This window comes from Pinus tabuliformis, chromosome 3_2, assembly GCF_031772625.1.
Source record: "Pinus tabuliformis cultivar Carrire ecotype Pingquan chromosome 3_2, CPIR1, whole genome shotgun sequence".
Taxonomy (NCBI): Eukaryota; Viridiplantae; Streptophyta; class Pinopsida; order Pinales; family Pinaceae; genus Pinus; species Pinus tabuliformis.
Window position 1 is genome coordinate 996,317,613 of NC_142302.1, and position 22,565 is coordinate 996,340,177.

Below are 22,565 nucleotides of genomic sequence, written 5' to 3' on the forward strand. Positions count from 1 at the left end.
CAGTCCATACTTCTTGTGGAGTCTTATCCTCCAACACTGATGAACGTGAACTGTTGACCAGGTAACATGCAGTATCCACCGCCTCTGCCCAGAATTCCTCTCCTAACCCGGCACCACTGAGCATGCTTCTTTCCCTTTCCATCAACGTCTTGTTCATTCTTTCTACGACTCCATTTTGCTGAGGTGTATATGGAGTAGTCTTCTGTCATGATATACCACACTTCTTACAGAATTCTTCAAATTCCTTGCTACAAAACTCTCCACGATTATCTGTCCTCAACACCTTTATCTTCTTCTCTGTCTAATTTTCCACCAAAGCCTTAAATTCTTTAAACCTGTCAAAGACTTCAGATTTCTTCTTAAGGAAATATATCCATCTATTCCTTGACAAGTCATCTATAAATGATACATAGTACACAGACTTACCCAATGATGGAACCTTCACAGGTCCAAACACATCAGTATGCACAAGCTCTAGTATCTGTTTCATCCTCTTACCACCAGAGGGGAAACTCACCCGATTTTGCTTCCCATATACAAAATTTTCACAGATATCAAAATCCAGAGAACTATTATTCATACCTTCTAGCATACCTTTACCATGAAGTATTTGAAGGCCCTTCTCTCCAATATGTCCAAGCCTTTGATGCCACAACATGGTCTTCTCTCCAAAGACCACTAGATTTTCTACTCCATTTTCAGGAACCATAGAACTATTGCACCCATCAACAACAGTGCTACCTTGTAGCTTGTACAAAGTTCCAATCCGAACTCCCCACATCCATATTAGTGCTCCTCGAACCATCTTGCAAGAATCTTTCTCGAACACTGTCTTTACACCTACATCATCCAACTTGCTTACAGAAATCATATTTCTAGCCAATGCAAGAATATGCAGAACACCCAGAAGTGTTATAACCCTTCCACCTTGCAACTTCAACTTTACTTTTCCGCGACCAATGATTCTAGCCTTCCTATCATCTCCTAAGAAGACATCACCACCATCATATTTCTTATACTCGTAGAACCACTCTCTATGGGGAGTGAAGTGAAAGGATGCACCTGAGTCAATCAACCATGCCTCATGATCTACATGTGTACTTGAAGAAGCCAAGTACACATCCCCACCCTCATCTGAGGTGGTTTTTGTCTCTGCAGAAGGAGCATCATCAGATCCCTTTCCTTTATCAGAAGCTTTAGGTTTACAGTCCCTTTTGAAGTGCCCTTCCTTTCCGCATTTCCAGCACACCACCTTTGTAGTTTTTCCTAGAGATTTAGATCTCCCACTCAATGACTTATTTTTGTTTCTGTTCAGGGACCATCCTCGTACAGACAAGGCATCACCATTCTGGCTCTCCATTTTTTTCGTCTCATCTCCTCCGTCAGCACGGCTGAGACTATTTCATCAAACTGCAAAGCAGTTACATTGCTACCTATTGCAATAACCAGACTATCCCACGAATCTGGTAGAGAACACAACAAATTGATGCACTTATCTTCATATGAAATTTTAATCTCAACAGATGATAACTGACTTACCACAGTATTAAACACATTCAGATGCTCTATCACTGAGTCTCCATCTTTCATCCTCAGGTTATACAGCTTTTTCCGCCGAAACAGTTTATTCAACAGAGACTTAGATTGGTACAAAGTCCCTAACTTGTCCCACAAAGCCTTCGCCGTAGCTTCCCTTGATACATTCAGCAATACTGAATCTGAGACACACAATCATATTGTGCTCTTTACCTTCTGATCCAACTTCTTCCATTCTTCATCGGTCACTCCCATTGGTTTAGTACCCGGATCTACCGTGATCCACTGATCTTTATTCACCAACAGATCCTCCATCTTGAGTTTCCACAACTCAAAAATCTGACCATTGAACTTCTCAATCTCTATCTTTCCACTGCTCACCATCTTCTTTCACCATCAGAATCGATCTCGCAGACCTCCCACTGAATAGGGTCTACCACAAGCTCGAGAAAAAAACCCCTCAGCAACAAAGGTGTCCCCTTGAAGCCAAAACAACTCTGATAACAAATGTAGGTTTTAAACCTGTACATAAATTACCTGCATACGAATTCTTAAACAAAGAAAATAAACAATGCGAGAACATAACACATAAAACACATATGCACAGAAAATTTCCCCTGGATCCCAAAATTGGGACTACCAGCTTGATTTTTCATTATATTCCTTTCAATGTTACAATACATATTTATACATGCCGAAGCATCCAATACCATGGACCGAAAAACCATCGCGTCCAAAACCATGGACCGAAAACCATAGGTAGGTTCACCCAACCTAATATAGTGTCCAAAAAAAAATTCCCCAGGGCGTTGCCCCGGACCCCGTAGAGGGGGGCTACCCACCCACCTCAAACCCCCCGGAAAGGGGGGGCTGCTGCCCCCCCCCGTGACACCCCCGCTGCGCAGTCGGCGCAATGAAGGGGGGGCTCCGCCCCCCCTCTAACCCCCCGGTTCACTACGTAGGTTAGTCGTGGAAAGAATATAACACAACCCAACAGATAAAGCTGCTAAAGGGAGTAGTGCACAAATCGACATTTAATCCTCGTGCCAGAGCAGCACAAAATTATAATATACTGGAGGATCTAGCCCAATCGCCATCCGCTATGTTGACACTTGAAGTACTGCAAAATTTCCCCTCCCAAAAGCAGGCTCTATTATCAGCAATAGGTGGGATTGACCCAGCGGATTCCAATCTTGTGGCCTTTAATCATAAAGGATATGAACCCCAGTTACCAGCTCAACTCGCTTTCCTCATCCAAGTGAAAGCCCTCAACAAAACTATTCATCGAACAATTATTGATGAGGGGGCATCTACATGCATTATGTCAATGAGTTGCTGGAAAACATTAGGCTCACCACCCTTGTCGCAATCATCGACGACATTAAAAGCATTCGATGGATGGACATACACCCCGTACAGTATTTTAAGTAACTTGCAAGTTGAACTGGGGGGCAAAATAGTAGAAATTGATGTTGAAGTTATCGATGGAAACCTCCTTTACAACATCCTACTGGGAAGGCCTTGGATTTATGCTATGGCTGCTGTTGTGTCAACATACTTTAGAAAGATTGTGTTTCCTTTTCAAGGAGGAATTACAATTGTTGACCAACAAACCTTCCTCCCCAACAGTTCACAAGTTACAGGAAGCATCCCGATGATCCATGGAAGCTCTCAATCGCTTCAAAATATTGGAGTAGGCCTCCTAAAAGACCCCACATTGATGGGTACTTTTGCTCTACCGCCTCTGAGCAATCTAGAAGAAGTAGACACAGTGGAGACTTGCAATATGGTATCTCCTGTATCTAAAAAGATTCAGAAGATTTCCGAAGATGATGCTAGCATCGATCATCACCAAGTATTGCCTCCAAGCCCAATAGAAACATTGTAGCAATCAATTTCTTGGCCTGGGAAGCAAACCCAAATCAATGCTCATCAAGTGTTTGGATAGATAAATCTAAAGAATATGGTACCTCTTCAGATCCTTGGTCGCATATACATTCTATAGACGAAGGAATTGTTCAGTCAATGATGATAGGAGAGACACCATGGGAAGATTACCACCATCGTTCCCATCTTCCGAATTACCACGAAGATTGTTCCAACGAACTTGATCATCCTTCAGTTTTTGATTTTCTATCAAATACTATAAATGCGGTGGATTCCGAGCGAAATATGTCCAATATTGAAGAAACTATCACCATAAATATCTCGACCAAAACAGATGTTGTAGAGAATATTCATGTCGGCAAATCTTGTTCTTCTTCAGAACTAAAATATATTCCGCTCTCTTTCGCGAGTTTAGAGATGTCTTTGCATGGTCATATGAAGAAATTTTAGGCATTGACTTGAGCATAGTTGAACACGAAATTAAGATGTATCCAGATGTCAAACCGGTACAACAACGGCTTCGGCAAGTGCACCTGAAGAAAGCTGCTGCCATCAAGGCAGAAGTTGAAAAAAATTTACATGCTGGTTTCATTTACCAGTGCGTTGATTACAGGGATGTAAACCAATCTTGTTCGAAGGAAAACTATCCTACACCCTTCATCGACCAGATAATTGATGAATGCACCGGATGCGAATTTTTTTCGTTTATGGATGGATTTTCCAGGTATAATCAAATTAATATCCACCCACAGGACCTGTCGAAGACTACGTTTATATGTCTGTGTGGCACATTTGCTTACCGCAAATTACCTTTCGGTTAAAGAACGCGGGGAAAAATTTTAGAGGGCTATGAATTATGCCTTCCATGACATCAAGAACATCGTTCAACCATATCTCAATGATCTTCCGGCTCATTCACGAAAGCGGACTGATCATTTGCATCATTTGAGAGCTATATTTCTATGTTGCCGATACTACAAGATACGACTCAATCCACACAAGTGGTTGTTTTGTGTTAGTTCTGGTCATTTACTTGGCTTTGTGGTTTCAAAAGACGGGATTCGTCTCGACCCATGTAAGGTTCAGGCAATCATCGATATGCCTCCACCTTCAAATTTTCTTCAGATACAGAAACTCCAAGGGAAAGCAAACTTTCTAAGGAGGTTCATTCCAAATTACACCGAACTTGCTAAAGGTTATACGCATATTTTGAAAAAAGAAGTGCCCTTCAACTGGGATCAGGTTGCGCAAGCTTCCTTTGATGCTCTAAAGGAATCCCCAATAAAAGCGTCATTAATGTACACTCCTGACTATCAAAAGGAATTTGACCTATATCTAGCTGCGACAGATACGACCATCGCAATGGTTTTAGTTCAAGAAGACAATGGAATTGAACATCCTGTCTATTATTTAAGTTGAAACTTAAATGATACAGAAAGAAAGTACTCATATGTTGAAATTTTGGCTCTTGCAGCTGTTCAAGCAGTACAGAGATTTCAACACTATAACCTCTTTCGCAAAACTACCGTTTTGTCATATTGCAACCCTATGACTTACATATTGTCGCGTCAGTTACTTGGGGGAAAATATTCAAAATGGATAGCTATTTTGCAAGAGTTTGATCTAGAATTCGTAAAATCCAAATCAAAGAAATCTCTAGTTTTCATGGGGTTACTATGCGACTTCCCATCATCGTCTAACAATTTAACATCCAGAGCATCAATCGTGGATGAATCTTTGTTTCTGATATCATCGAGTGATCCGTGGTATGGATATATAATCATCTATCTCCAAACCCAAACATATATACCTAATACCTCTCACTTAGAACAACGACATACTCAATACCAAGCAAAAGACTACATGATCATCGGTGATACACTTTACCGTCGAGGTATCGATATAGTTCTGCGAAGGTGCCTCACCCATGAGAAGGCCGAAAAAGTCCTAAATGATTTTCATTCAGGTGCGTGTGGAGGGCATCAATCTAGTTATGCTACGGCATAAAAGATTTTACGAGCAGGTTATTTCTTGCCAACAATGTTCAAAGATTGCGTAACCGCAGTCAGAAGTTGCCATGCTTGTCAAATCTTCGACCGCAAAACTAGAATTCCACCCACACCTCTGCATCCAGTAGTTCCTGTTGGGCCATTCGCCAAATGAGGCATAGATTTCATGACATGTAACCCCACCTCGGCCGACGGGCATGGGTATATCATAGTCGCAGTTGACTATTTCACGAAATGGGCCGAGGCGATGCCTACATTAAACAACAGCGATGAAACGACTGCTCTTTTCTTTTTTAATCATGTAGTCTCCAGATTCGGTGTTCCACAAGCTATAGTCACAGATCATGGATCACATTTCCACAATCACATGATGGTTGAATTGGCTGCCAAATTAGGACTGTCCCATGACAGTTCCACTCTGTATTATTCACAAGATAACAGACAAGTTGAGGTGATCAACAAAGTCCTAAAGCGCATGTTGCAAAGGATGATTGGAGTCCATAAACGGAGTTGGCACCTAATCCTGTACTCGGCCTTGGGGGCATACCAGACATAGGTAAGAAATGCAACTGGATTTACACTTGTTTAGTTGGCGTATGGCCTGGAAGCAGTCTTATCGATTCAGTGTGAGATTTCATCTCTCAAGCTCGCATTCGACCTTATCCCCGGACCTTATACCTCTCATTTAGAACAACGACGTACTCAATACCAAGAAAAAGACTACATGATCATCAGTGATACACTTTACCATCGAGGTATCGATATAGTTCTGCGAAGGTGCCTCGCCCATGAGAAGGCCGAAAAAGTCATAAATGATTGTCATTCAGGCACGTGTGGAGGGCATCAATCTAGTTATGCTACGACATAAAAGATTTTACGAGCAGGTTATTTCTCGCCAACAATGTTCAAAGATTGCATAACCGCAGTCAGAAGTTGCCATGCTTGTCAAATCTTCGACCGCAAAACCAGAATTCCACCCACACCTCTGCATCCAATAGTTCCTGTTGGGCCATTCGCCAAATGAGGCATAGATTTCATGACATGTAACCCCACCTCGGCCGGGGGGCATGGGTATATCATAGTCACAGTTGACTATTTCACGAAATGGGCCGAGGCAGTGCCTACATTAAACAACAGCGATGAAACGATTGCTCTTTTCTTTTTTAATCATGTAGTCTCCAGATTCGGTGTTCCACAAGCTATAGTCACATATCATGGATCACATTTCCACAATCACATGATGGTTGAATTGGCTGCCAAATTAGGACTGTCCCATGACAGTTCCACTCCATATTATTCACAAGCTAACGGACAAGTTGAGGTGATCAGCAAAGTCCTAAAGTGCATGTTGCAAAGGATGATTGGAGTCCATAAACGGAGTTGGCACCTAATCCTGTACTCGGCCTTGTGGGCATACCAGACATAGGTAAGAAATGCAACTAGATTTACACCTATTTAGCTGGCATATGGCCTGGAAGCAATCTTACCGATTCATTGTGAGATTTCATCTCTCAAGCTCGCAGTCAACCTTATCCCCGGAACTTCAGAGGAAGAGGCTCATTTCTTGGAATTAATCCAATTGGATGAAACCTGTCATGACGCTGCCTTGGCTAACAAAGGACATAAGAAACGAGTCAAGGTGCAATTTGACAATAATGTCAAACACCGTGTCTTCTCAGAAGGTGACCTGGTCTTACTTTAGGATCAGGAATCCGATAAATTGGGAGCAGGTAAGTTCCAATCTTTTTGGATGGGTCCCTACATTGTTAAGCATGTATTAGCAAAAGGAGCCTACAAGCTAGTAGATTACGACGGGATTCCACTGTCGCAACCCCGAAACGGGTTGTACCTTAAATGTTACTATTCTTGACTAAGCATAGTAATCTCTTCATATGCTCTTGTTACATTTTTGTTTTCGTCAAGAGTGATCATTTTGGTTAGGTAATCCACTTTTGCATTTGTTATAGATGTCGAACCTATTGGAATCATTTGTTGGATACGCCAACGGAGCTAGTCGTAGTACGTGAAACCTATCTTCTGCAGCCTGGGCCATTTTTGATCCAAGCGGCGAGTTAGTGAATTTCAGAGGGGTGTGTATTGGTCGGTCAATGAACAACATCGCTGAATATAGCGCGTTGATAGATCTCCTCTCTGATTCCATCGCACATGGAATATGCTGACTTGTCATCAGGTTAGACTCACAACTCGTCATTCTACAGCTTACCGGCATCTATTCCTTTCGGAATCCAGCTATCTATCGTATGTTTCTAAGGGTCAAGATTTTGGAAAGGCGGTTTGATTCTATTCAATATCAACACATTTCCAGAAACTTAAACACATTAACTGATTCATTAGAAAATTATGTGTTAGATAGACATTTGCAACATTTATAAAAGAAAAGCATTTCATCAACATTTGCATCAGGATCATGTAACTTAACCAAAATAAAGCTCTGAAAATAAAAAATATATATAACTGTTTATAGTTTTTACAAAATGTTCGGTGTCCAGGACAAAATCGGTTACATGACCCAAAAACTCAAAAATGCAGGAAAGCACCCCAGACTAATGGTGCTGGTGATAACAAGTCACCGCCTATGCGATCATATGTAGGAGCCCAGTCCATCAACTCGGCATGCTAGTAGTATGGTGTTGTAATCTCAAAGGTAACTCGTCAACCCTCACATCTGAAGTACCAAGAGTGAGGCCCTCGATCTGATCCTGCAGTACTGCAAGGGTCTCGGCTACATCTAGATCGCGAAGGGCAGCCCTCCCTACAGCCTCTCCTGTTGGAACGACAACTGCTACCCTTAGGCGCATTGCTGGTCGCACTGGTCCAATATCTGCACGAATACATGAGTTTGATTAGTCTTGATAACATTTAAAGAACACAAGAACATTATAAAAGAAATAAACAGAGACATGGTTAGATATTTTTTACCTATGACACCCCACTACTCGCCTGCCGGCAGCACCAAATTTGGGTCACCCCGGAAATCAATCCCGACATATGGATACTCGGCATACACCATTTTTTGACAGTTGAACCACTCGAAGAAGGCATCAGAGAATGAAATATGAGATTTACCAACATGTCTGGCCATAAGGTCAACCCATCTCTACATCCGTGGCTTTATCGGTGCTGGCAGTACGAGTGAAATGTATTGTGGCTGCATAAGTGGGATCTTCTCCAAGGTGAAAGCAATCAGAATAGAACCATAACCAAAGTTCTTGGATCTTCCGTTTTTCACCTTGGTAAGTTGTTCTTTTATCACCGAAAGTACTGCATCACACCAGTTGAATACCTTTGGTTCAAGGCATTCCAAGGCATACTGCATATAAGACTTGTTGGCCAAGTGAAGAGCCAAGCTGCCAACCAATCTAGCAAAGGTGAATAAGATAGTCCTCAAGGACCGATCAGTAACATCTCTAATATTGATCTTGCCATCCCTGCTCAGCTGAGATCCATCTCTACAGTATCGGCGAATATAATCCCTCACGGATTCACCCCCATGGGCGGAACCTGATAGTGAGAGAGGGGCACCACGCCTCGATAAACCGGTCAAAAAGTAGACATCCTCAACAGTAGAAGGGATGGATCTACCTCTAATCTGGAACACTTGGTTGGTAGGATCCCAGGCATCGAGAAGATACTGCAACAAGTTAATTTGTTGCCTCATGCTAGATATGTGGAAGAACTTGAGCAAGCCACAGTTCCGTAATGCAGTTACTGTACCCGGATCATGTAAGGCAATCATATCCTCCTCTTCGTGCTCATGTTCATTCCATGTAACGACCATCTTGCTCCGATAAATCTCTAAAAAACAAACAAGAGAAGAATTAGGATCCTGATTTGGGCAAAAACAAGCAAAAATTCCATCAAAAATCAGTGCATAAACTTTCCTCCTTGCGCTCATCACACCCTAGCTGTGTTCTAGGTGAGATGCATACTGATTGGCCAATGGCCAGCTTAGTATGCATTGCTCCTTTCGATGTGTACTAGGTGCGAAAGGGAGAGAATGAAAATTTCAAACCCTAGAGGCTCAGAAAAGCAAGAAAACAAGCTCAGAATCAGAAAAGGAAATAATGCAATTGAAGAGCTCAGGTTTAGCTCCTACCTGGTCAAGACGGCCCCAAAAATCGTCCACAGAATCTCCTGGAATCAGCTGATGAAAATCGAGGGGGAAAAGGACCTCCAGAGTTCCAACAATCCCAAATTTGAATGAAATGGTAAAATGAGGGGTAAAAAGTACTTTTATGTTATTACTCACATAATTCAAGTAAGGTATTAGTTTTTCACTCATTTTCAAGCATGTATATACATTTCTAATCAGTTTTATGGAGCAATTGAACAGGTAGTACGACCGTCAAGAGAACATAGTGTTAATGGTGAATCGAACATCTTTAACTATTATCACGAGTAGGTTTACACGAAGTTCAAGCTCGTTAAAAAATAAACCTAGCAATGAGCATATGTTCCCCCAGAGTTTAAGCTCATTAAAAAATGAACCCATCCTTCAGTAAATAACCATTGTGATCGCACAATTATCAGCTTTTGAGCCTTGGTCATGTTCTTACCATCACCTCCACTCTTTTTTAGCCGATGATCCGCCTCCATTTGATTGTTTACCCCTTTTGAGGAACAGCTGCGACGAGTGATTCTATAAGCCATCTTCTTTACACTACCATGATTGAAAAGTTCCAAACCTTACCTGGAACCATCTACTATCCGAAAACATCACTCGTTCCTCAAAAAACGAGTCTCCTTTAAGCTCTTTTCATCTGACTCGTAAAATATGAAAAGATTGCCGAGCAATTGGCCTCTCCAGCTCGTTAAAGTGATTGGAAGTGACATCCCTCCTCTAGATTTTAATCTTTTTGGACCTGAGGGATCATTACAAAAAAATATCGAGCGCTTGTCTTGATCAGCTCGTTAAAACTATCGAAAAGTCATCCCTTTCATACTTTTTCGGACTTAAGGATTATACTACGAAAAAGGATTACTGGAGTTTCCTTTCCATCTCTTTTCAGACTCTATAAAATTGAAAAGGACCGAGTTATCTTTGTCGTTAAATTCGTTAAAACAATAGTGACAAACTTGTCCATGCAGAAAAGAGCGAGTTTCACTATCAGTAGGCTCGCTAAAACATAGCGACATGTTTACCGAAAGGGAAAATTATAGAACAAGCATTTGTTATCCTCCTTAGGCTTGAAAAAAAATAAAGAGGTATTGGTCAACAATTATTGGGGAAAAATTGGGAAGAAAACATGTAGAAACTTTATTGGTAGCAGATCGCTCTTGAACATGACACTTTCACTCCATCACCATGATTGAGTCAGGTTGGGTTATTCCGTTCACCGGTCACATCACCATTGGTCCTCCGTACCATCCGTTTTTGGGGTTAACCCTACCAATCCATTTCAGTGTCGCCGATATTTTCAAGAGAATTCGCTCAGAGAATTCACCAACCCAGCTTACACCTCATCCGCTGTAATACCTTCACGCTTCATTCTTTCATGACCGCCACCCTAAACCTTGTATCATCAAATCGTTCACCTCCACAAAATCATTTGCTCTGTTTCGTGTCGTAGATGTGGGATTCATTAAGGCCCTCTTATGATGGGTCACTTCTTGTTGATATCAACTCATTATCCAAGAAGTTGACTTAGGAACAACCCTTTTAGTACTTTGAAGCTTGCATGCCTCAATGGCAAGTTTCTCACTTCCGGCGACAGGTTTACATCAATGGCCTTCGACCGAAATATTTTGTGTGGTGTTCGACATGGACTCATGTATTCGCACCACATGAATTGTACTGTCGTACCTTGAGGGTCATTATCATTATCGGTGATTCCTCTCATGCTCGTTAACAACTTACATCATTGGCTGGTAATCAGGCGTTGTCTTTCCATGTTCGACATCAGAAAATCCTTTCACAATGGTTCGAATTATACTTCGAGTGAAGATTGAACGAGTTGGAAGACCCCGGATCTAGTTTCATCCATCCGGGCTACGATATATTCAGGAAAATAAAGACATCAAATGTACATCATAGCTACACAGATAATCATCCAAGCTAAGGGATGATGGCTCAACCAGAATCATCAGTCTACCACACAGACGGTTGTCTGTCCTATGTACATGAAAATGAATTTATAAAGTTGAGCATGGGGATGCACACCTTAGCTAGATCATGAAAATATTATGAAGATAATTTATTGTATTGTATCTTATTACAGGTCACCTTCCAGTTCGAAAAACCTCGGATCCTCATGATAAAACATTTCACCCGACATCAGAAGATTTACGACCTCATGCTTTAGGGGGCAACTGTTATAGACATATTTGGGCACTGCAACCCCAATCTCATATGTCCATAAAACAAGGGCTTCTAAGTCCCTAAAAGTGTTGTTTCATACCCTAAAGGAACAAGGTCAGCTAATTACATCATCGCCCAGAAGTTCTCCCTGAAAAACTACTCAGAACTGGTCAAAATTGGACCATACAGACTACTCAGTGTTAAGGCTGCAATGCATCTCAACTACTACATGCAGAAACTATGATGCATACTAAAAATCCCTTCTGTAGGGTGCGATGAGCGAGAGCAGACAAATGGCAGAGGCAGTTGGCTAGGTGGAAACCGAGAGAATCTTCTACAAACTACCCATTTGACAGTTGCCTCTCTGAATTCGCCCAGGGATGAGTAAGAAATCATGAAATCTCCAAGTGGAACCAAGAACTATGAGGGAAATGACACTAACCAAAATCCCAGAAGCTGCACCCACCTGCAAATATCTATATATGGATCCCTCATCCTAGAGATCCGGAGGCTGGAATTTTGTATTTTGTAAGGAAGTGTTGTTGGTTTCTCTGTGCAACATTGTATTGTTGGGTGATCTAGCTTTTCATGAGGTGAAGAGGGCTTTCATGCTGGGAGGATGGTGCTGGGTCAAACCAATGGGTTTTAATCCTCTCTTCTACTACTTCTATCAATAAAGCTATTTGAGTTTCCCTCCATATTCTTGTATATTTCTGAATCTTGTATTGATATATGCATTTGTATGGTTGATATACATCTGATCCTATATTGTTTATGGTTATAGATCTCTATGCTTTGATGGTATTATGCTGCTTTGACTCTACAAGTGTTCTTTGAAGCAGGAAAAGTAAGGAAGGAGTGGAAAAGCTCTATCAAAGGAGGGAGGAAACAAGCAAGGAGCCAAGTGAAAGGCTGAGGTTGGTACTCTCTGCTTCTCTCTCATCTATTTCTCATAAGGGAAAACACAAGTAACTTTAGTTTGTTTGTTTCTAAGATAGATACCCGTCTTAGTGGGACTAGCAGCTCTGAATGGACACTAGTTTTCCTGATAATAGATAGGTACTTGATGTAGCTGGGATTCACTAGGAGTGAATTCGATCCAAACCTTTACTTTAAAGTTGACGATGATAAGCCTATCATACTAGTCTTGTATGTTGAAGACCTCTTTTTGACAGGTGCAGACCCTCTCATTCACAAATGTAAGAGGGAGTTGGCTTCCGAATTTGAGATGAAGGACCTAGGACTGATGCTCTATTTCCTAGGGCTGGAGGTCTGGAAAAATCTAGGAGAAATTTTCCTATCTCAAGGAAAATATGTGGTGAAGATATTGGAGAGATTTGGTATGGTGCACTGCAAGCCCGTGACTACCCCGATGGAGCTTAACTTCAAGAAGTTATGTGGTAGTGTTGCTGAACCTATATTGGGTAATGCCTCTCAGTATCATCAACTAATAGGAGCATTGATGTTCTTGGTGAACTCCCATCCAGATATATGTTTTGTAGTCAACACGTTGAGCCAATATATGGTTGAACCTCATCACTCACATTGGATGGCTGCATTCCAGTGGCTGTCTCGTGGTTCCTGCATAAAACGTGAAAGAATACCGACTGCATAAGATAGATCAGGACGAGTATTTGTCAAATAAATCAAGCTGCCAATCAACTGTCTGTAAGTTGTACTGTCCACCTTTTCCCCCCCTTCAAATTTTGAAAGTTTCAAGTTTTGCTCCATGGGGGTGAGAACGGGCTTGCAATCTTGCATGCCAAATCGCTGAAGAACCTCTGCTGCATACTTACTCTGTGAAATGAAAATAATATGTGGACGTTGGAAGACTTCAACTCCAAGATAGTAGTGAAGTAATCCCAAATTTGTCATCTTAAAACCTGCTTGTAACTCCTTTTTTACCTGTGCAATATGATCATCATGATTGCCAGTGATGATCAAATCATCTACATACATAACAAGAATTACCAAATATTTTCCCTGTTGTCGCACATACAAAGTATCATCAGATTCACTGCGATGAAAACCAACTTTCTTAAGGTAATCATCCATCTTTGCATACCAAGCGCGGGGAGCTTGTTTTAACCCATATAAAGCCTTGATCAATTTGCAGACTTTATGTTCTTGTCCTTCAACTTCAAAACCTGGTGGTTGGGTCATATATACGTCCTCCTGTAAATCCCCATTGAGAAAAGCACTTTTCACATCCATTTGATGAAGTTTCCATCCTTTTTGAGCGGCCAATGCAAGTGTTAATCGGATAGTGTTCCATTTAGCTGTTGGAGCAAAGGTTTCTTCATAATCAATTCCTTCCTGCTGCGCAAAACCTTTGGCGACAAGTCGTGCTTTATACTTGTCAAGTTCACCCTTCTGGTTATACTTAATTCTGTAAACCCATTTGCATCCGATGGGTTTAACATTTGCTGGACATTCAACAAGTTTCCAAGTGTTGTTATCAATTACTGCTTTATATTCGTCAACCATAGCCTGTTGCCATTCTTTATGTTTTACTGCCTCTTTGTATGTGGAAGGTTCAGTAAAATCATTTGCTATCAAGGCAAAATTGCCTTCACTTCTATGTGCCCTTCTGGTGCCAGTTTTATTCTGTTCATCCGGTTTTACATCTTTCAAAAGTTGAACTGCCCATTTTGGAAGTTGGTGCTCATGTGTTTGTGCTTCTGTAAAGTCTCCATCATTGTAAAGAGGATTAATATAAACGGATGTACGTCGTTCAGGTGAAGAATGTGGAGAATCACTGTCAGAAGAACTGCTGCTGCTTGGAGATGCGGATGAACTGCTTGAAGACCCTGTTGCTGGTGTGGATGTAGATGACTCATCTTCAGAGGAAGGAAAATCAAGTTCATACCAATTTGGTGAAGTTGGTTGACTTTGCTTTTTATCATTTCTTTTACTTCCCTTAGATTCTAACTTGTGAAGAAGATTTTCAATTTCTTCAGCACTCTTACTCTCTGTTTCATCAAAAATGACATCCCTGCTCACAATAAATTTTCCGTTGGTCAAAAGACGATACCCTTTCTTCTCATCCGAATAGCCAATCATTGTGCATTTTAAACTTCTTGAGTCAAGCTTAGTTCGTTTTTCTTTCGGAACTAAGGCATAACACACTGACCCAAAAACTCTAAGATGTTTAACTCGAGGTTTGAAACCAAACCAAGCTACATAAGGTGTGGTTCCGTCTAAAGAAGCAGTTGGAGATCTGTTTCTTAAGTAGACAGCTGTATGTATTGCTTCCGCCCAATATGTTGGACTTAACCTCTTGAAGGTTAACATGGATCTCGCCATTCCTAACAAAGTGCGATTCATTCTTTCAACTACTCCATTTTGCTGTGGAGTGTAAACATTAGTGAGATGTCGTTTTATGCCATTTTCACTGCAATAATTTTTGAATTCATTTGAAGTGAATTCTCCCCCATTATCCGTCCTGAGAGTACCTATCTTTTCTTTGACTTCATTTTCAACAAGTTGGCGAAAATTTTTAAACTTATCAAATGCTTCTGACTTGTTCTTCAGGAAGTAAACCCAAGTCATTCTGCTGAAATCATCAATGAATAATAAGAAATACTTGCAACCACCAAATGAAGTTTGTAGTGGACCACAAACATCACTGTGAATTAGTTGTAGCCGCCTGTTTGCACGCCATGAACTTGTTGGAAAACTTTCTCGATTTTGTTTACCATAAATGCAAGCTTCACATTTTGCATTTTCCCTTTTGAATGTGGGAAGTCCTTTAACCATTCCTTGTTTCTGTAATTGTGAAAGACTTTCAAAATTCAAATGTCCATATCTTACATGCCATAGTCTGATAGGTGAAATACCTGTAGTCACTGCCCCTGCAAAATCAGAATGCCTTGGAATAACTGTCCCTTTCATCCGTAACAGTTTTCCATCTTCATACCCTGTCATAACTGTTTTCAAGTTCTGTTTCACTGAATTTATCTTCACTAAACCATCTTCCATTATCACTTGATGTCCTGCTTGTCGAATCGTGACTAAAGAGAGCAAATTTTTCTTGAAACTTGGTACATACCATACATTGGAAATCAATTTTTCTCCAATGTCAGGGAGAAAAACTTTTACGACTCCTTTTCCATAAGGAGTATGTTTTGTATCATCAGCAAGAAAAATTGAATTAAGTTGGCATTCTTGAAAATTCCAGAAAAAATCACGTCGACACGTCATGTGCTGAGTTGCCCCGGAATCCAAGATCCAGGCATCTTCATAGTCACTTCTAAGATGAGATGAAATTTGTGATGCTGGTGAGGAAGTAAAAACATATTCTGAACTATCTTCATCTTGGTCATTTGCAAATTGTGCTGAATGCTGCTGAAACTTGGGAATTTTATTAAGTGAAGTGCGATAATCTTCAGCATAATGACCAACTTTGTTACATCTTCGACATACAATTTGACTTAAGTCTCTTCCTCGTCCTGAAGATTGTCCTCTGCCTCTGCTTTGACCTCTATTTGGAGATTGTCCTCGACCTTGATTATTGTAGCCTTGTCCTTGAAAATTTCCTCTTCCTTGGTTATTTCCTCTTCCTTGAAAATTATTTCTTCCTCCTCTGTTAAAATTGTTGCCTCTACTTTGGCTTCGACCTCGATTTGCTTGATTCTGATTCCATCGGCCTCTTCCTCGAGAACTATCTGCTGAAGACTTACTTGTGCTGGCTTCTGTGAGAAAAACATCTTCACCAACTTTCTTCTTCTTCCCAAAAGTTTTATCATGCTGACTTAACATTTCACAAAGTTCATCAAACTTTAATTTCTCTAATTTCCCAGTTACTTGTAGAGTTTCTAAAAAGTGTGTGTAGGAAGAAGGAAGCCCAGCAATTACAATTGTGACCATAAAGCTATCATCAATTGCGGGAAAACCAGCATTAATAATTTCCTGCTTAATATTCTTAAGTCTGGAGAGATATTCAAGAATATCACCATCTTCAGTTAATTTCTGTTGCAACAATTTTAACTGTAAATCAACCTTCTTTGATTCTGGCTGAGTATCAAAGAGGTCTTTAAAAGTTTTCAAGGCAGTCCATGCATCTGTGGCATTCTCTATATGTACATACATTTCATCATTCACTGACGATTTAATAAGAGCTAAGGCTTTAGCATTCTTGATTTCCCATTTTGCCAGTGGATCTGCATCTGTTGGTTTATTCGGCTTAACATCGCCATCACATATTCCTTGCCATAATTCATTGTAAATAAGTGTGCTTTCAATAAGACGATGCCACGTTTTATAAGATTTAGTGCCCTCAAGTTTGTCGGAATCAGAAAATAAGTTAATCAACTTAGACATTTTTAGCGATGAAGAGATGCACCAAGAAGCAGAACAGAAAGTACAAGATAGTCAGCACAACACACCACGCAAAAAACACGATCTATCGGGGCTTGGCCTTGACCCTCGAATAGTCGTCAAAACAGGAGAAGATCGACTGAGCTTTGCACTTGACTCTAGTCAATTTCTCAAATTTTTACAGGGCAACTTTCAAAATTTGACTTTTTACAATGGTGCTTTGCACAATCTGGTAAAAAAAAAAAAATTCCCCCCCCTCAAAGCAAAAAATACTTTGAGTTACAATTTGATAATCCCAAAAAACTTCTTAAAAAAATGAATTACCCAACACACCTTATCTCTCCAATTTACAAAATCTCCTTATTACTCCAAAAATCATAAATTTCACAACACCACCCTTATTACTCCATTACATGACTTAAAAAAAAATACTTTTAAAAACCTCACTTATCACTCCATTACTTCACACCTTATCGCTCCATTAAAAAACCTTCATAATCACTTTACATAACAATGGGATAAAACATTCAAATCACTTTCCAAAAGTGATTTATATAAAAAAAAATGACGTGAAGATTTAATTTTGGAAACGTAAGTAATATGCCCAAAATTACAAACCCCTTATTACTCCAATAACATTACAAACTTTTAATAAGAGCCCAGAACTTTAAAAAAACGATGCATCATACCCAAATGTTCGATTTTGACCGATGACCGTTCTCCTTCAAGTCGTATTTCTGAACTTTAATAATAAAAAAAAAGATGCACCAATATGTCGAATTGCTGAGCATTAAAAAGGCGTATTTCTGAACTTCACCAATATGTCGTATTGCTGAGCATTAAAAAAGGCGTATTTCTGAACTTCAATAAAAACGTTTTTAAGAAGCTGAATTTTACACTGTCTGCCACGCTGGCTGCAAGTTAGCTCAGGCTAGCTTCTTACTAGCTTAACGCTGGCTTGGCGGGCAGTTACCTGGCGGTCATCGAATCTGACAAAATGCTGAGCATTGAATCTGTCGTATTGCTGGGCAATTGTTGATCTGCAACAAATTAAATCGAAGTGATCGGGGAAAAAATGAAGCCACACGCTAGATATCCTGTAAAAGCTTTAAAGTAAACCGGAACAGTGTAAATGTAAACGCCCCCGTGTTCTGCAATCAGTTGGGACTGTAAAATAGCGTCCTCTCCGCAGCAAAAAAATGCCAGCACTGAAAACGCAACAGCACTCGAAAACGCAACCAAATAGCGTCCTCTCTGCAACAAACAAAAATGCTAGCACTCGAAAACGCAACAGCACTCGAAAACGCAACCAAATAGCGTCATAGCTTTGAAATTGGGTTCTCAGATATAGGATTCAGCAAACAGCATTCACTATAACAACAGCTGGCAGAGTGCGCCTTCAACCCGGTTGTGAAACTATTCAAAACTTCCTCGCAATGGCTTCAAAATTGGATTCAAAGCTCTTAACGTGAAAATCCAGTCACATGTATGGCAGGTACAGTTCAAAGCTATGTGCGTCCTTGAATCAGTCTTAAGGCAAAGAGAAAATACATTCTTTGGAACAGTAGGAGAGAATAATAAAGAAAATGAATTTTTATCCGTGCAACCAAGCAAATGCGCAATAGGGGGAATAATACAGAGAATGATTTTTAGATTTAAAAATCTAAAATCAATGATATAAATTAAAGTTCAATAAAGTTCATTCCCAGGAAAAAAAAATTGATACCAAATATTAACTGACCAAATTAATGGAGTTTTCCATGTGCCTGTAGAGCTGGAATCTCCTCCTCACATCAGCTGCAGCATTACTGGAGCTCTGATACCACAATAATGGCAGAAGTGTCCTCAGACACATAATTTTATTAATCAGAAAAAATAATTACATAATTGATTTTGCAAGAGCTTACACCCGAACAACTCAAACACTCTTGCAATGAGCTATTTATAAGCTCCATGTCCTAACTACCTCTAATTATGGATCACTTATTCAATAACAAGTGTCCATTTACAATAAATGCTATTCAAAACCAACTAGCTAACTAATCTCCTATAATAGATCCTAAGATACGACTCATTTGGAGAGTCATATCTAGTTACAACAATACGCTAATTCTAAAAGTCTCCATTAAATAATTAAACATTCTAGAATAATAATTATTAATTTAATATCTTAAATTAATAATTATTTTATTCTAATTTTATTCTAATTTTATAACCTATGATAAAAAAGTATTTTTGGATCATCTAACAAATCACTCATGGATTGAGATACACTGCTAGATATGTGAAGCTACATGGATATTACGATATTGATTAGGTAGGTAGTGTGGTGGACCGAAATAGCACTTCCAGGTGTTGTTCCTCTTTAGGTTCTGCCTCAATATCCTAGATGAGCAAGAAGAAGAAGTCAGTGGCTTTGAGCACCACTGAGGTAGAGTACATTGCTACGAGTATGGCCACCTGTGAGGCTGTTTGGTTGAGGAAGCTCTTCAGTGAGCTATTTGGACATACACTAGTTACTACTATGATCCTCTGCAACAACCAGAGAGGGATTCGTTTATCATAGAATCCTGTATTTCATGATCGCTCCAAGCACATTGATATCAGGTACCACTTTATCCAGGATATGGTACAGTGAGGAGAAATAAGGCTCCATCATATTGGGACTGATGATAAGGCTTCCAACATTCTAACGAAGACCCTCAGAAAGGTCAAATTCTTGACTTTCCAAGAACGATTAGGAGTTGTGAAGAGACCCTCTTATGAGGGTCTTGTATGATGCATACATTGAGCTCTGGGAGTTCGGGGGGCTAGGGTACTTCTTGGAGCGACGAGCGACCATAGGGTGACTCACCCTCCCCTAGTGGTGTGGTATGTATAGGGTGAATGATTCAGCCTTCCCCTGCGATACCCCGTGGTGACAAGTAAGTCGGATGAGTGGTTCATCCTTCTCCTGCCAAGACATCAAACCCATGCAGTCTGGGACTCATGGGAAGTACCTCTCATCTGGCTAATGAATAGGGAAATGAGAATAGGAACCATAGTAGTACCGATGGATGCATCGTGTATCTACCGTACTCCCTATCCTAGGATGCCATTAATCTGGGATCTATTGGAACTAACTTCGGGTCAGTAAGAGTGATATATCTTACTCTCTTTTTGGAACTGACTTCAGGTCAGTAAGAGTGGTATGAGACACTCTCTTTATTTGGAACTAGTTTCAGATCAGTAAGAGTGGTATGACACACTTTCTTCATTGGAACTGAATTTGGATCATTAAGAGTGCTATTGGACACTCTATTTTATCTGGGACTAACTTCAGGTTAGTAGAGGATGGTATGATACATTCTCGATCATTTCTTCTTCTTCATAGTTCAGTAGAGCAGAGCCAATCAGTGCAGGGAAGTTCATTTGATGGCAAATTGATCTGGAATTTATCCAGGACAAAGAATTAAAGGTATTACAGACTCATTTGCATGGAGGTGCCTATGTTACTTTATGCAACGGACCAATAATATTACGAAATACATAGACACTGAAGTAGTTAGTGAAAACATAACAATAAAACATGTAAACACAACAAGTTTAATAAGGAGTTCACCCAATACTCCTGGGCTACGTCTCCTCGTCCAGCCTTCAGTGGTGGCCTCTCTATTATGTTTTCAAAGTAGAGTTTTTACAACAGTGAACTCAATTTGAGTCTCACTCAACAGATATAAATCAGTAGGACTGGACTTGGATCCCCCAAGTCTCTGGAGTACACAGACTCTCCTTACTGAAACTCGACCTCTATTGGTCACAATAGTATGAGCCCAATTTGAGACTCATACATGATAGGTAAGTACAGAGGAGTTTGCTTGAACCTCTCAAGCCCTCTCTGGAGTACACAGACTCTCTCTGACTCTCTCTGGCTTTGTTTGGCTCGATGTTGCCTTCAGGTCAGCTCGGCTTCTTCTCTCTGTTCTTTGCTCTTGGCTTTTTACCTTGACTAACTCACTACCTCCTTTGTTTATGTCAGTTCGTGGCTTTAAAGCCAATCTACTTTCTGACTGTTTGTTTCCGCTTCCCGGTGCTCTGGTTCTCCTGCCTCTCTGTCCATTTGAATTCCTCTGTTCCACGTCATCATCACTAGTAATGATTCCCAGCGAGGTGGTAACCTATTCTACAATGGGTGAGTGTGTCAGGTTCCTTGGCCACATTCGAACGATCGTTATTTCCATTTGCTCCAAGATTTCCCGCGAAATACGAATATTTTGCCAACTAATCGTCCACATCGGACTCCAAATCCCATATAATCTTTCTTTATCATCGGTCAAATCTGATCATTCATCGAGACGGGCCTCCACCATTGATCTGGACCCCCCAAATCCTATGGTCATCGTGCATATCGGGCAGATAATTAGCTCAACGATTACCCATCCGATATGCGCGGTTTTCTCTCTCCTCCGCAGGACGCGTGTCACTAGCTGTGTGGCATTGGGCGGGACTCAGTCTAAATCGCTTACCACCTCGAGGCCCTTCCTATATCGTACCTGGTTTTTGTGGAATATTTCTCCGTCGAAACTGAAACCGATACTTTTCCGCGTTTTATAAAATTTTTGGGTCTGGGTGCTTCAGGGCTTTCCTTCACTGAGGGGGACGCCCTGCGATGCTAATCACGTATCAGAATCTGCTCCCATTCTCTGATCCGGCTCTCGATTTTTCCAGTTTGCCCCTAGTGCACGTTACCATGGGTCCTTGGTCTACGTGCTTGACCAAGGGTCCTTGTTGCTCCGTGCTGGTCACAATCTGCAACTGTCATGAGGATTCCTTCTGATAGCTTGATCCTTTTAAGACTTGAATATTTTTGGCATAATTGAAAGAGTTCATGAAAACTTAGAGAGTGTTCTAGGATCCAATTCAGATCACGGCCTTCCCATTGAAAAATCTTTTGTATCACCGAAAGTTGGTTTTTAAGCACCAATCAAATGAGGATACAGTTTCCTCGCCTAGTCAATTTCTATCCAATTTGCATTGCTTGGTTTTGAGCCTTTGAGTCCAATCCTAAGGTACTCAACATTCCCCCTGCCGCTTAGTTCTCACGTTCCTTTCCAGAACTGTATCTTCCTGCAACTCATTGAGATATTCAGGTAAAAGATCATTAATAGAAGGCAATTGACTCTACTCTTTGGGATCTTCAATCAATGAAGGTTCAAATAGTCTCATGTTTTCTGCATTAACCACTGAGTAGATGTGCATGTAAGCTGGTAAATCAAGGCGAAAATCATTCTCACCAATTTTCTCAAGTATCTTGAAAGGTCCATGCCTTATTGGCTTCAGCTTCTTACCTTCACCTTGCATCCTATCTTTGCTGATATACAGCCAGAGTTGATCGCCAACTTAGAAACTATGCTCAATCTGATGCTTAGCATGCCTTGCCTTGTACTTGGCTTGGCTCTTTTCCATTTGTTCTTGTACTGCTTTGTGAATCTCTTGGATTTGTTTGATGAACTTGG